Below are 14867 nucleotides of genomic sequence, written 5' to 3'. Positions count from 1 at the left end.
ATTAAATATCTGTCTATTTAGTATTCATTGGAGGAGTTTATTTGCCTTTTGAAATGCATAGCTGTACATACACAAAATGTATACTTTATCATTAGGAAATGAATGCCTGTATTCAACATTAAGCTTTAGATTACAAATGTTTAGATTAAATGTATTTATTCTGTTTCAGCTCCAACTGGTCTAACGCCAACTAGCATACTACAATTCTATTGTAGCACTAACTACCTAGAGTTAGCACGGATGCTATGAGTGAGGGCTTAAGTCCCCAACATGTTTGCCCTTACTTTAGACACTAGCCACACTACAGAAGTTTCCAGGCCTGTTCTGGCTAACTCGCTTCAAATTTGGGGGTTCCTGTGACACCGCAGGTTCAATAATGTGTTCAGTTCAGTTCAGTTGCTCAGTTGTGTCCAACTCTTTGCATCCCCATGGATTGCAGCACGCCAGGCTTCCCTGTCCATCACCAACTCCCAGAGCTTGCCCAAATTTATGTCCATCGAGTTGGTGATGCTATCCAACTGTCTTATCCTCTGTCATTTTCTCCTCCTGCCTTCAATCTTTCCCAGCATCAGGATCTTCTCCAATGAGTCTATAGACTCCCATAACTTAGGAGAGCACTGTACTTACAGTTACAATTTTGTTACAAAAGGATGTAACTCAGAAACAGCATAATTAAGAGACTTAGGGCTGTGGCTCATAGGTCCTAACTGCAGAGCTTTTATGCTCTTTCCCCGTAGGATCAGAACACATTTGCCTCCCAGCACACCAGTGTATTAATTAACCAGAGATCTCTACTGAACTAGCTTCAGTGTCTAGAGGTTTTATGGGGGTTTTATATGTAGGCATGACTGGCCATGTTATTGAACTCTTATCTGCGGTTCTCTTCCTCTTCCTGGAGGTCAGGAGGCTAGGCTAATACTTACCTTGGAGAGACAGCAGTCCTGAAGAGAGATCTTAGTTCCCTACTCAGGAATTGAACCTAGGAAACCTAAATGAAAACCAGGATTCCTAGCCATCAGGCCACCAGGAGCTAGGGGCTCGAGGCAAAATGACCCTGTCTCTTTCCCCCATTTGAAAGCAAGAATGTTTCAAGGAGGCAAAAACTCTTAAAAACAGGTATAAAATTTATTATTAGAGTTACAGCACAATGTATGGGAGAGCACATGGAGAAATAGTGTATTTAAGACATAAACAAGGCAGAAATACACACCCAGTGAGGAGTGCAGTGAAGACGTGATTTAAATCACGTAGAACATTGTTTCCCGGTCTTTGTTTACATTTGGCCAGTTATTATTTTTTCTTAATTAATTTATTTTAATTGGAGGCTAATTACTTGACAATATTGTAGTGGTTTTGCCATACATTAACATGAATCAGCCACGGGTGTACATGTGTTCCCCATCCTGAACCCCCCTCCCATCTCCGTCCCCATCCCATCCCTCAGGGTCATCCCAGTGCACCAGCCCCAAGCACCCTGTCTCATGCATCGAACCTGGACTGGCGATCTGTTTCACATATGATAATATACATGTTTCAGTGCTGTTCTCTCAAGTCATCCCACCCTTGCCTTCTCCCAAAAAGAGTCCAAAAGACTGTTCTTTACATCTGTGTCTCTTGCTGTCTCGCAAATAGGGTCATTGTTACCATCTTTCTAAATTCCATACATATGCGTTAGTATACTGTATTGGTGTTTTTCTTTCTGACTTACTTCACTCTGTATAATGGGCTACAGTTTCATCCACCTCATTAGAACTGATTCAAGTGCATTCTTTTTAATGGCTGAGTAATATTCCATTGTGTGTATGTACCACAGCTTTCTTATTCATTTGTCTGCCGATGGACATCTAGGTTGCTTCCATGTCCTGGCTATTGTAAACAGTGCTGTGATGAACATTGGGGTACACGTGTCTCTTTAAGTTCTGGTTTCCTCAGTGTGTATGCCCAGCAGTGGGATTGCTGGGTCATATGGCAGTCCTAGTTCCAGTGTTTTAAGCAATCTCCACACTGTTCTCCATAGTGGCTGTACTAGCTTGCATTCCCACCAACATTTTAAGAGGGTTCCCTTTTCTCCACACCCTCTCCAGCATTTATTGTTTGTAGACTTTTTGATAGCAGCCATTCTGACTGGCATGAGATGGTACCTCACTGTGGTTTTGATTTGCATTTCTCTGATAATGAGTGATGTTGAGCATCTTTTCATGTGTTTGTTAGCCATCTGTGTCTTCTTTAGAGAAATGCCTGTTTAGTTCTTTGGCCCATTTTATGATTGGGTCATTTATTTTTCTGGAATTGAGCTGCAGGAGCTGTTTTTATAGTTTTGAGATTAATTGTTTGTCAGTTGCTTCGTTTGCTATTATTTTCTCCCATTCTGAAGACTGTCTTTTCACCTTGTTTATAGTTTCCTTTGTTGTGTAAAAGCTTTTAAGTTTTAATTAGGTCCCATTTGTTTATTTTTGCTTTTATTTTCATTACTCTGGGAAGTGGGTCATAGAGGATCGTGCTGTGATTTATGTCAGTGTTTTGCCTGTGTTTTCCTCTAGGAGTTTTATAGTTTCTGGTCTTATGTTTAGATCTTTAATCCATTTTGAGTTTATTTTTGTGTCTGGTGATAGAAAGTATTCTAGTTTCATTCTTTTACAAGTGGTTGACCAGTTTTCCCAGCACCATTTGTTAAAGGCATTGTCTTTTCTCCATTGTATATTCTTGCCTTCTTTGTCAAAACTAAGCTGTTCATCGGTGTGTGGATTTATCTCTGGGCTTTCTATTTTGTTCCATTGATCTATATTTCTGTCTTTGTGCCAGTACCATACTGTCTTGATGACTGTAGCTTTGTAGTATAGTCTGAAGTCAGGCAGGTTGATTCCTTCAGTTCCATTCTTCTTAAAATTGCTTTGGCTATTCGAGGTTTCAGTTCAGTTCAGTTCAGTCGCTCAGTCGTGTCTGACTCTTTGCAACCCCAGCACGCCAGGCCTCCCTGTCCATAGCAAACTCCCAGAGTTTACTCAAACTCATGCCCATCGAGTTGGTGATGCCATCCAGCCATCTCATCCTCTGTCATCCCCTTCTTCTCCTGCCCCCAATCCCTCCCAGCATCAGGGTCTTTTCCACTGAGTCAACTCTTCGCATCAAGTGGCCAAAGTACTGGAGTTTCAGCTTCAGCATCAGTCCTTCCTGGCCAATTATCTTGTTTCTTTCTTCACACCTGACTGATCCTTGGACCCCCGCCCCAGATGTGTGAGCAACATTTTGATAAGATGGATCCTACCACAGAGGCCTATGGGTGCATGTCCACAGTTATTATGGGGTGAGGCCCCCTCCCTTTCTGACCCCCTGGAAGCCTTCCTGCACACATGCAGACAGGGAAGTCTTCCTTCACCTCAGGCACCTTCTCTCTCTGCTTTAGCAGAACTCAGACTGTGCCACTATCTTTGTCCTTGGAGTATCTGGTAAGAAGAAGGCTTGAATTTTACTCTACTTGACAAACACCAGCTGTTCATCTAGGGGCCCATCTATCTCCTTCCTCAATATCACATGGCTCAAAGCCCCCATTCTCTAATCACGTTAGGTCTTTCAGGTATGACCGGTCCCCATTCTGAAGCCATGTAGGGGCCTACCCTGAGTCACCTCATTCATTAATATAACAAAAACACTCCTATCCCCTGGGAAGTTCCAAGGGTTTGAGTTTCCCCTCCAGGAACCAAAGACAAAGACCAGTTAAATTCTTTATTATACCAACAATGTTCGTATTAAGTACTTCATATAATCATCAATTATTTATTTATAAGAAGTATCTTCAGAGGTGTTCAGCTCAGCCTATTATGCAGTCAAATATCCCTCCTACAATTTTTTTTTCAGAATTAGATGACTTTCAGTTAAGTTGCACAATCGTGTCTGACTCTTTGCGACCCCATGGACTGTAGCACGCCAGGCCTCCCTATCCATCACCAACTCCCAGAGTTTACTCAAGCTTATGTCCATTGAGTTGGTGATTCTATCCAACCATCTCATCCTCTGTCGTCCCCTTCTCCTGCCTTCAATCTTTCCCAGCATCAGGGTCTTTTCAAATGAGTCAGTTCTTCACATCAGGTGGCCAAAGTATTGGAGTTTCAGGTTCAGCATCAGTCCTTCCAATGAATACTCAGGACTGATTTCCTTTAGGATGGACTGGTTGGATCTCCTTGCAGTCCATGGGACTCTCAAGGGTCTTCTCCAGCGTCACAGTTCAAAAGCATCAATTCTTTGGCACTCAGCTTTCTTTATAGTCCAAGTCTCACATCCATACATGACTACTGGAAAAACCATAGCTTTGACTAGATGGACCTTTGTTTGCAAAGTAATGTATCTGCTTTTTAATATGGTGTCTTGGTTGGTCATAAATTTTCTTCCAAGGAGCAAGTGTCTTTTAATTTCATGGCTGCAGTCACCATCTGCAGTGATTTTGGAGCCCCCCAAAATAAAGTCTGTCACTGTTTCCATTGTTTCCCCATCTATTTGCCATGAAGTGATGGGACTGGATGCTATGATCTTAGTTTTCTGAATGTTGAGTTTTAAGCCAGCTTTTTCACTCTCCTCTTTCATCAAGAGGCTCTTTATTTCTGCTTTGCTTTCTGCCACAAGGGTGGTGTCATCTGCATATCTTGAGATTATTGATATTTCTCCCTGCAATCTTGATTCCAGCTTGTGTTTCATCCTGCCCAGCGTATCACATGATATACTATGCATATAAGTTAAATAAGCAGGGTGACAATATACAGCTTATGGTGACTGCAGCCATGAAATAAAAAGATGCTTACTCCTTGGAAGAAAAGTTATGATCAACCTAGACACCATATTAAAAAGCAGATACATTACTTTGCCAACAAAGGTATGTCTAGTCAAGGCTATGGTTTTCCAGTAATCATGTATGGATGTGAGACTTGGACTGCAAGGAAAGCTGAGCACCAAAGAACTGATGCTCTTGAACTGTGGTGTTGGAGAAGACTCTTGAGAGTCCCTTGGACTGCAAGGAGATCCAACCAGTCCATCCTAAAGGTAATCAGTCCTGAATATACATTGGAAGGACTGATGCTGAGGCTGAACCTCCAATTCTTTGGCCACCTGATGTGAAGAAACTGACTCATTTGAAAAGACCCTGATGCTGGGAAAGATTGAAGGCAGGAGGAGAAAGGGACGACAGAGGATGAGATGGTTGGATGGAATCACCAACTCAATGGACATGAGTTTGAGTAAACTCCGGGAGTTGGTGATGGACAGGGAGGCCTGGTGTGCTGCATGGGGTCGCAAAGAGTCAGACAAGACTGAGCAACTGAACTGAACTGAACTGATGTACTCCTTTCCCGATTTGAAACCAGTTGTTGTTCCATGTGCAGTTATAACTGTTGCTTCCTGACCTGCGTACAGATTTCTCAGGAGGCAGGTCAGGTGGTCTGGTATTCCCATCTCTTTCAGAATTTTCCACAGTTTCTTGTGATCCACACAGTCAAAGGCTTTGGCATAGTCAATGAGGCAGAAGTAGATGTTTTTCTGGAATGCTCTTGCTTTTTCGATGATCCAACGGATGTTGGCAGTTTGATCTCTGGTTCCTCTGCCTTTTCTAAATCCAGCTTGAACATCTGGAAGTTCATGGTTCAAGTACTGTTGAAGCCTGGCTTGGAGAATTTTCAGCATTACTTTACTAGCATGTAAGATGAGTTCAGTTGTGTGGTAGTTTGAGCATTCTTTGGCATTGCCTTTCTTTGGGATTGGAATGAAAACTGACCTTTTCTAGTCCTGTGGCCACTGCTGAGTTTTCCACATTTGCTGACATATTGAGTGCAGCACTTCCATAGCATCATCTTTTAGGATTTGAAATAGCTCAACGGAATTCCATCACCTCCACTAACTTTGTTTGTAGTGATGCTTCCTAAAGCCCACTTGACTTCACATTCCAGGATGTCCAGCTCTAGGTGAGTGATCATGCCATCTGGGTTGTGAAGACCTTTTTCATGTAGTTCTTCTGTGTATTCTTGCCCCCTCTTCTTAATATCTTCTGCTTCTGTTAGGGCCATACCATTTCTGTCCTTTATTGTGCCCACCTTTGCATGAAATGTTCCCTTGGTATCTCAAATTTTCTTGAGATCTCTAGTCTTTCCCATTCTGTTCTTTTCCTGTATTTCTTTGCATTGATCACTGAGGAGGGCTTTCTTATCTCTCCTTACTATCAAATGGATATATCTTTTCTTTTCTCCTTTGACTTCACCTCTCTTCTTTTCTCAGCTGTTCGTAAGGCCTACTTGGACAACCATTTTTCCTTTTTTTATTTCTTTTTCTTGGGTATAGTCTTGATCCCTGCCTCCTGTATAATGTCATGAACCTCCGTCCATAGTTCTTCAGGCACTCTGTCTATTAGATCTAATCCCTTGAATCAGTTTCTCATTTCCACTGTATAATCGTAAGGAATTTGATTTAGGTCATACCTGAATGGCCTAGTGGTTTTCCCTGCTTTCTTCAATTGAAGTCTGAATTTGACAACAAGGGGTTCATGATCTGAGCCATAGTCAGCTCCCAGTCTTGTTTTTGCTGACTGTATAGAGCTTCTCCACCTGTGACTGCAAAGAATATAATCAATCTGATTTCGGTATTGACCATCTGGTGATGTCCCTATGTAGAGTCTTCCTGTGTGTTGTTGGAAGAGGGTGTTTGCTATGACCAGTGTGTTCTCTTGGCAAAACTCTGTTAGCCTTTGCCCTGCTTCATTCTGTATTCCAAGGCCAAATTTGCCCGTTATTCCAGGTGTTTCTTGACTTCCTACTTGTGCATTCCACTCCCCTGTAATGAAAATGACAGCTTTTTGGGGTATTAGTTCTAGAAGGTCTTCTAGGTTTTTATAAAACCATTCAACTTCAGCTTCTTCAGCATTACTGGTTGGGGCATAAACTTGGATTACTGTGATGTTGAATGGTTTACCTTGAAAAGGAGCAGAGATCATTCTGTTGTTTTTGAGATTGCATCCAAGTACTGCATTTTGGACTCTTGTTGACTATGATGGCTACTCTATTTCTTCTAAGGGATTCTTGCCCACTGTAGTAGATAAAATGGTCATCTGAGTTAAATGAGACTTTAAAGGTAAAGCTTTAACCTCCTGCAGTTTTAATGGTATAGAGATATCCTTTGTATGTCTTGACTACTCAAAGCATAAGCAGCTCATTATTTGCAAGGCAACTATTCCCTGGTTTGACAAGTTTAATTACTAAGTTTTTTCTTTTATTAGATGGTAATTTTTAGCTTTTAGCTGCTTATTCTAGTTCTTCCCATGAAGAAACATAAAATAAATCTATCCTTCTTCCATAGGAATAGCCTTCTAATGTTTGGAGATAACTATCAGGAAACTGTAGTCATCTTTGATTTTCTTTGTTTTCTGTTCTGCAGACCAGTGGTCTCCTTTTGTTTATTTTTTGTTTATACATTCTATCAGTAAAGTATATTTTAGTGGAACCCCAATATATACAGTTTATGTATCACTTATGTGTCAATTACATAAATGCACCTTTGTCAACCCATATATTAAGAATTGAGAAAACTAAATATTTTTACATTGTAAGATGAAAATATAAATAGCAGTCTCTTTTTAGAACCATCTTATTTATTTTAATTTTACTTTTTTCTTCAAGTATAGTTGATTTACAGTGTTGTGTTAGTTTCAGGTAGATAGCAAAGTGATTCAGTTATGCATGTGTATCTATTTCTTTCAGATTCTTTTCCCTTAGGTTATTACAAAATATTGAGTATAGTTTGCTTTATACACCTCTTCTACTCTTCATAAACTATAGTTCTGTTCTTGACTTTCCATAGCAGGTCATAGGATATGCTCTCCAGAGCCCCCAGCAAGTTTTCCTCTCCTAGATAGGTTATCTGGGTTGCCCTGCAGAATGGCATACACAGACAAATTTATCCTGTTGATTGGTTCTGATCACCACAGAATACAGTGGGATTTCCTTCCTGTCCTCATTATATTTCTATTAATACAGTCCAAGATTGTATCAGTGTTTAAAGACGTATATTACACTTGTGGGTCTATTAGAAAGTAATAGTTCACACCTGGGCTATCTTTAGTAACTTCTCCCCCAAATTTTTTTTTTTCTCTTCTTTTTATCTAAGGATGTGTATTCTCCCCCTCTGCTTTTCTCCTCAGGTTAGTATATGACCATATGATATTATACTTTTTCACCTCAGTGCTACTTTTACAATGTTAAGAAGGATATTTCAGTATTACACTGATAACTTCTGCTTTATTTAGAATGGGAAGGGAAGAGGGTTAAATACCTTACTTGAACACATGCAGAGCTTCTGAAGAATGTGTGGAAAGTTTGTTGCTGTTCAGGAAACAAAAACTGTCTTGTTAATCAGTAAGTTTCATTTGTTTTTTCCTTACTGTGTTTATTACTGTATCTTAACTATATTCCTTACTATAGCATAAACTCTTCACAGAGGCCTCTGAGCAAACTGAAATAGTTACAAAGGGTCATAATTCTCAGAGATTATCCTTATATTATAGGATACATATATATACAAGTGTGCCTCATTTTATTGTGCTTCACAGATACTGTGTTTTTTTTTAAAAAATTGAAGGTTTGTGGCAACACTGCTTTGTCAGATGATGGTTTGCATTTAAAACTGAGGTGTATATATATCATTTATATATGTAGCATAAACCTAACTTTTTTATATGTACCAGGAAACAAAGAAAAATTGTGTGACTTACTTTACTGTGGTAATCACTTTATTGGAGTGACCTGGAACCAAATCTTCAATGTCTCTGAAGTGTGCCTATGTGATATATTTATATTTAAACCCTTGTCTTACTTCTTGCTCATTGTATCATTTTTTTTCCCAAGTAAATGACACATATTTACTTGTTTATTGTCTTTTCTTCCACTAGAACACAGAAGGCTCCATAAAGGCAAAGATTTATCTGTTTTGTTCCTCTCCAGTACCTAGAACAGACCTGCTATTTAGAGTAAAAAGTACTTAAATATTGTCTACTGATTAAACTCCTTCCTTTATGTCTCTGTTGCATGACTTATACATACCTGGTTATATATGATCTAGTCTGTAAATTTTCAACTACCTTTCTTGTCTGCCTTCTTTTCTGTCTAATCTAATCTGTGCATAACCATCAGGTTGATTTTCCTCCCACACCCACTTTATGTTACTTGAACCATACTGATCTTCTCTTTTCAATCTAGACCTTTGAACTACCTTAAAAAAATGCAGTATAATGTAAATATTGTAACTTATAGTCTAAATTGTAGTTTTAGCAGCTTTCAGTTCAGTTCAGTTGCTCAGTTCTGTCCGACTCTTTGCGATCCCATGGACTGCAACACATCAGCCTTCCTTGTCCATCACCAACTCCTGGAGCTTACTCAAATTCATGTCCATCGAGTCAGTGATATCATCTAACCATCTTGTCCTCTGTCATTCCCCTCTCCTCCTGCCTTCAATCTTTCCCAGCATCAGGGTCTTTTCTAATTAGTCAGTTCTTCACATCAGGTGGCCAGAGTCTTGGAGCTTCAGCTTTAGCATCAGTCCTTCCAGTGAATATTCAGGACTGATTACCTTTAGAATGGACTGGTTGGATCTCCTTGCAGTCCAAGGAACTCTCAAGAGTCTTCTCCAACATCACAGTTCAAAAGCATCAATTCTTCAGCGCTCAGCCTTCTTTATAGTCCAGCTCTCACATCCATACATGACTACTGGAAAAACCATAGCTTAAACTAGATGGACTTTTGTTGGCAAAGTAATATCTCTGCTTTTTAATACACTGTCTAAGTTTGTCATAGCTTTTCTTCCAAGGGGCAAGCGTCTTTTAATTTCTTGGCTGCAGTTACCATCTGCAGTGATTTTGGAGCCCAAGAAAATAAAGTCTGTCGCTGTTTCCTTGTTTCCCTGTTTGCCGTGAAGTGATTGGACTAGATGCCATGGTCTTAGTTTTTTGAATGTTGAGTTTTAAGCCACCTTTTTCACTCTCCTCTCGCTTTCACCATGCTTTACTGAAGTATAATTGAGGCACAGTCATCTGCACATATTTAAATTGTACAAATTGGTAAGCTTTGCTATTGATATGACCCATGAAACTATCATCATACTCAAAATGATGAAGATATTCATTACTCTCAAAACTTTCCTTTTGCCTCTTTGTAACTCACCCTTTTCCTCATCCCCAGGAAACTACTGATTTGCTTCCTGTCACTAAAGTTTAAATTTTCTAGAAGTTTATATAAATGGAGTCAAACAGTATGTACTGTATGACTTCTTTCCCTAAGCTTATTATTTTGAGATTCATCCATGTTGTTTCATGTTATCATTAGTTTTTTCCCTTTTTAACGCTGAGCAGTATTCTCTTCCACAATTTGCACTTTCATTGATTTGTTGAACATTGAGTTATTTCCTGTTTGGGGTCATTACAGATAAAATTGCTCTGGACATTTGCTTTTATTTCTTTATTTGGCTGCACTGGGTTTTAGTTGTGGCACATGGGATTTTCAATCTTTGTTGCAGCATGCAGGATCTTTAGTTGTGGCACATGGGACCTAGTTCCCTGATCAGGATAGATCCTGGGCCCTCTGCATTGGGAGTAGAGTCTTAACCGCTGGACTACCAAGGAAGTCCCCCACCGGTTTTCTAATGTGTTTTCTGACCAATTTACATTCTTACCGTCAGTGTCCAAGGCTGTAGTTCACTCGATGTCCTCACCAACATTTGACATACTGACCCTTTAATTTTAGTCTTTCTGTTTGGTTTATATCTTATGTGGTTTTAATTTGAATATCCCTTTTGCCAAATGGTTTTGAACATCTTTTAATGTACTAATTTGTCATCTTTGTATCTCCTTAGTTATATCTTTTGAAATATTTTGTATATTTTAAAATTAAGCTGTTTATCTTCTTAAGTTATTAGGGTTCTTTATTCTAGATACAAGTCCTTTATTGGATATATTTGGGTTTGCAGCCACTCTGTAGATTGTCCTTTTATTTTCTTAATATCTTTTGAAGAACAAAATTTCTTATTTTGACAATGTCCTGTTTATTATTTTTTTATTTTATAATTCATATTTCTTATGTCATGTTTAAAAAATCTTTGCCAAATTTGAGATAACAAAAATGTCCTTTTGTGTTTTCTTCAAGAAGTTTTATAATTGTCCCTCTTAAGTTTAGGTTTATAAATGATTTCAAGTTAATTGTTATTTACAATATGAGGTAAAGGTCCAGGTTAATATTTTTTTATAGTTGTTCTAGCATAATTTGTTAAAAAAGATTATCCTTTTTCATTGAATTTCTTGACACTTTTTTCAAAAATCTATTGACTGTATATATAGGGCTCTGTCTCTGGACCCCCTATTCTATTCCATTGATCTAAATGTCTGTATTTATACCAATGCTGCATTGTCTTGATAGTTTTATAGTAAGTCCTGAAAACAGTAAGTATAAGTGCTCCAACTCTATTCCTTCTCTATTTGTTTTGTCTATCCTAGGTCCTTTGTATGTGCATATAAATTTTAGAATCAGCTATCAATTTGTGTGAAAAATGTCTGCTGGGAATATGGAATTGTGTTGAATCTGTATGCTGATTTGTGCAAAATTGACAACAATTTGCCATAAATATATCTCTCCATTTATTAGGGTCTTCTTTTGTTTTATCAACAATGTTTTGTAGTTTTCAGGGTGTAAACCTGACACACATTTTTTCAGGTTTATCCTTAGCAGTTCATATTCCTTGATACTATTTTTTATTGTAATTTTGAGGCAGAAGTCACATAACATGAAATTAATCATTTTAAAGTCAATAGTTCAGTGACATTTGGTACATTCATAGCATTGTGTATCACAAACTCTGCCTAACTTTCAAAACATTTTCATTACCTCAAAATAAAATCTGTACCCACTAAACAGTTATTGCCCTATTTTCCCTCTGCCTAGGCCCTGGCAACAGCCCATCTGCTTTCTGTCTTTACACTTTGGTTCATTCCAGATGTTTCATATAAACAAAAGTCACTGTGTATCTCTCTGCTTTCACTTAGCATGATGTTTTTGAGTGCTGTAATCTATATGTGAGTTCTTCATTCCTTTTTGTGGCTGACTGATACTCCATTGTATGCATGTGTCACAGTTTGTTTATTCATTCATCATTGATGGACCATTTGAGTTGTTTTCACCTTTTGACTATCATGAAGAGTGTTGTCTATGAATGTTCATGTACAAGTATTTGAACATCTGTTTTCAGTTGTTTTGAGGTTATATACCTAGAGCTAAAATTGGTGGATCTTATGCTTATTCTCTGTTTAACTTGTTGAGGGCCTGGCAAGCTGTCTCCACAGTGGCTGCACCATTTTACATTTCCAAAGCAGTGTACGAGGGTTTCAGTTTCTCCATGTCTTCATAGACTTTTGTTACTTTCTGCTTTTATTATTTCAGCCATCCAAATTCATCATAGTTTTGATTTGAGTTTTCCTAATGACTGGTTATGTTGAGCATCTTTTCTTGTGCTTATTGTCTGTTTTTATGTCGTCTTTGGAGAAATGCTTAACCAAGTTCTTTGCCTATTTTTAAACAGAGTTGTGTTTCTTTTTGTTGCTGCATTCTTTATATATTCTTGATACTATTTTAAATAGTTTTACATTCTAAATTTTGATTTCCTATTGCTTGTTGCTAGCATATGCAAGTACAGCTGATTTTGTATATTTATCTTGTATCATGCAGACTTGCTTTTTATTTCTAGCAGATTTTGCCCTTAGGATTTTCTGTATAGACTATCGTGTCATCTACAAGAAGTTTTACTTCTTCCTTTACAGTATATATACCTTTTATTTTTCTTGCTTTACTAAAGTTGATAGAAATCTTAGGAAAATTTGTGCATTGAACTTTTGAGAGTGGACATCCTTGCCTTCTTCCTGACCTTACAGAGAAAGCATTCATTCTTTTATTATTAAGCATTATCTTAGCTATATTTTTTAATTTACAAATTTTTTCTCCAAGCTGGGAACTTATTCCTATATTGCTGAGAAATTTTATCATCATAATTTCTGGAATTTATCTACTGCTTTTCTCCATTTGTTGATATCATCAGTGTGGCCTTTTTATTTTTGGTCTGTTATCATGATGAATTATGCACACTCAATTGCTCAGTTTTGTCTGACTCTTTGTGACACCATGGACAGATCAAACCCCACCTAGGCTTGATTCCTGGGTCGGGAAAATCCTCTGGAGAAGGAAATGGCAACCCACTCCAATATTTTGCCTGGAAAATCCCATGGATAGAGGAGCCTGGTGGGCTACAGTCCATGAGGTTGCAGAGTTTGACATGATTGAACAACTAAAGAGCAACAGCAGGCTATCAATTATTGAGGGGAGGAAGAGCCTGAATGGGAGACCTAGCCAAGATCTAAGGGTAAAGACAGCTAGATGTGAGACTGTGAACATTTTCAGAGCATTTTACATCTGGCTGTTACTGTTTTAAACTGGGAAATACTATATTCACTAAAAGCTGTGAAAAAATTTTTAATGTTTTTTAACAAAATGCAGTGACTGAAAAATGAGGGGAAGAGGTATTGAAACCTCTTATCAAAGTTGTGAATTTGTCTCCTTTTCTTTTCAGTTCTAGAAATTTTTGCTTTATGTATTTTGAAGCTTTGTTAGGTCCACAGACATGACTGTTGCATCCCTTTGATCCCTTTCTATTTATGAAATGACCATCACTACCACTATTTTCTAATAAACAGTATTTTCCTTCATTAGCAACTTACTCTGATGATCCTAATTTTCCCATCACCTATCAGGAAACTGGTTTATTCTAATGAAAATACTTTCTAATGTACTTCCTGAAAGACAAGTTATGACCAACCTAGATAGCATATTAAAAAGCAGAAACATTACTTTGCCAACAAAGGTCCGTCTAGTCAAGGCTGTGGTTTTTCCAGTGGTCATGTATGGATGTGAGAGTTGGACTGTGAAGAAAGCTGAGTGCTGAAGAATTGATGCTTTTGAACTGTGGTGTTGGAGAAGACTCTTGAGAGTCCCTTGAACTACAAGGAGATCCAACCTGTCCATCGTAGAGGAGATCAGTCCTGGTTGTTCTTTGGAAGGACTGATGCTGAAGCTGAAACTCCCGTACTTAGGCCACCTCATGTGAAGAATTGACTCATTGGAAAAGACCCTGATGCTGGGAGGGATCGGGGGCAGGAGGAGAAGGAGACAACAGAGGATGAGAGGCTGGGTGGCATCACCGACTCGATGAACATGAGTTTGAGTGGACTCTGGGAGTTGGTGATGGATAGGGAGGCCTGGCGTCCTACAATTCATGGGGTCGCAAAGAGTCGGACATGACTAAGTAACTGAACTGAATGGTCAGTTTTCCAAAGATGTAATGATCTGCCTCAATAAGTAACAAAAATTTGAAACAAAGTTTTTAAATCATAGAGTGAATTTGTGGTGATGTTATATATAAATTTCAAATATGTTTCATCATTGGATTACATGCTTTTCGAAGTACTTTCTAAGCTTGACCTTCGATAATTCTAATTAATTGTATATTATGACTACTTACATCTAATAATTAGATGAAATTGCTTCATATTATTTTTTATCTCATGAGTCTTTTTGTCTGTATATTGTCTATTCTTAAAATGTCTCTTCCGATACGTACTCTGGTATTTGTGCTCTTAGACAAACTTGATAAAAAGCATGGTTATCATTTATTTATCAACTATGTACAGTATTGTTTCTTTTTTGTTATGAAGTGTTGTTTAACTGTACCTATTAATATAATGTGTTCTCTTCTCAATTGGATTATAAGCTTTAACAACAGGATTATATATTTTCCTTCCCCTCCCATCC

The 14867-nt window shown here is 38.3% G+C and overlaps 1 protein-coding gene across 1 annotated transcript in view; it reads left to right on the top strand.

Annotated features, from left to right (window-relative positions):
- The window catches only part of RAVER2 (ribonucleoprotein, PTB binding 2), a 136511-nt gene that overhangs the window by 61319 nt on the left and 60325 nt on the right, over positions 1 to 14867 (top strand). The gene's annotated exons all lie outside the window — the stretch shown is intronic.

Source organism: Dama dama, chromosome 20 (genome assembly GCF_033118175.1).
Source record: "Dama dama isolate Ldn47 chromosome 20, ASM3311817v1, whole genome shotgun sequence".
Taxonomy (NCBI): Eukaryota; Metazoa; Chordata; class Mammalia; order Artiodactyla; family Cervidae; genus Dama; species Dama dama.
This window is presented reverse-complemented; position numbering and strand designations above follow the sequence as displayed.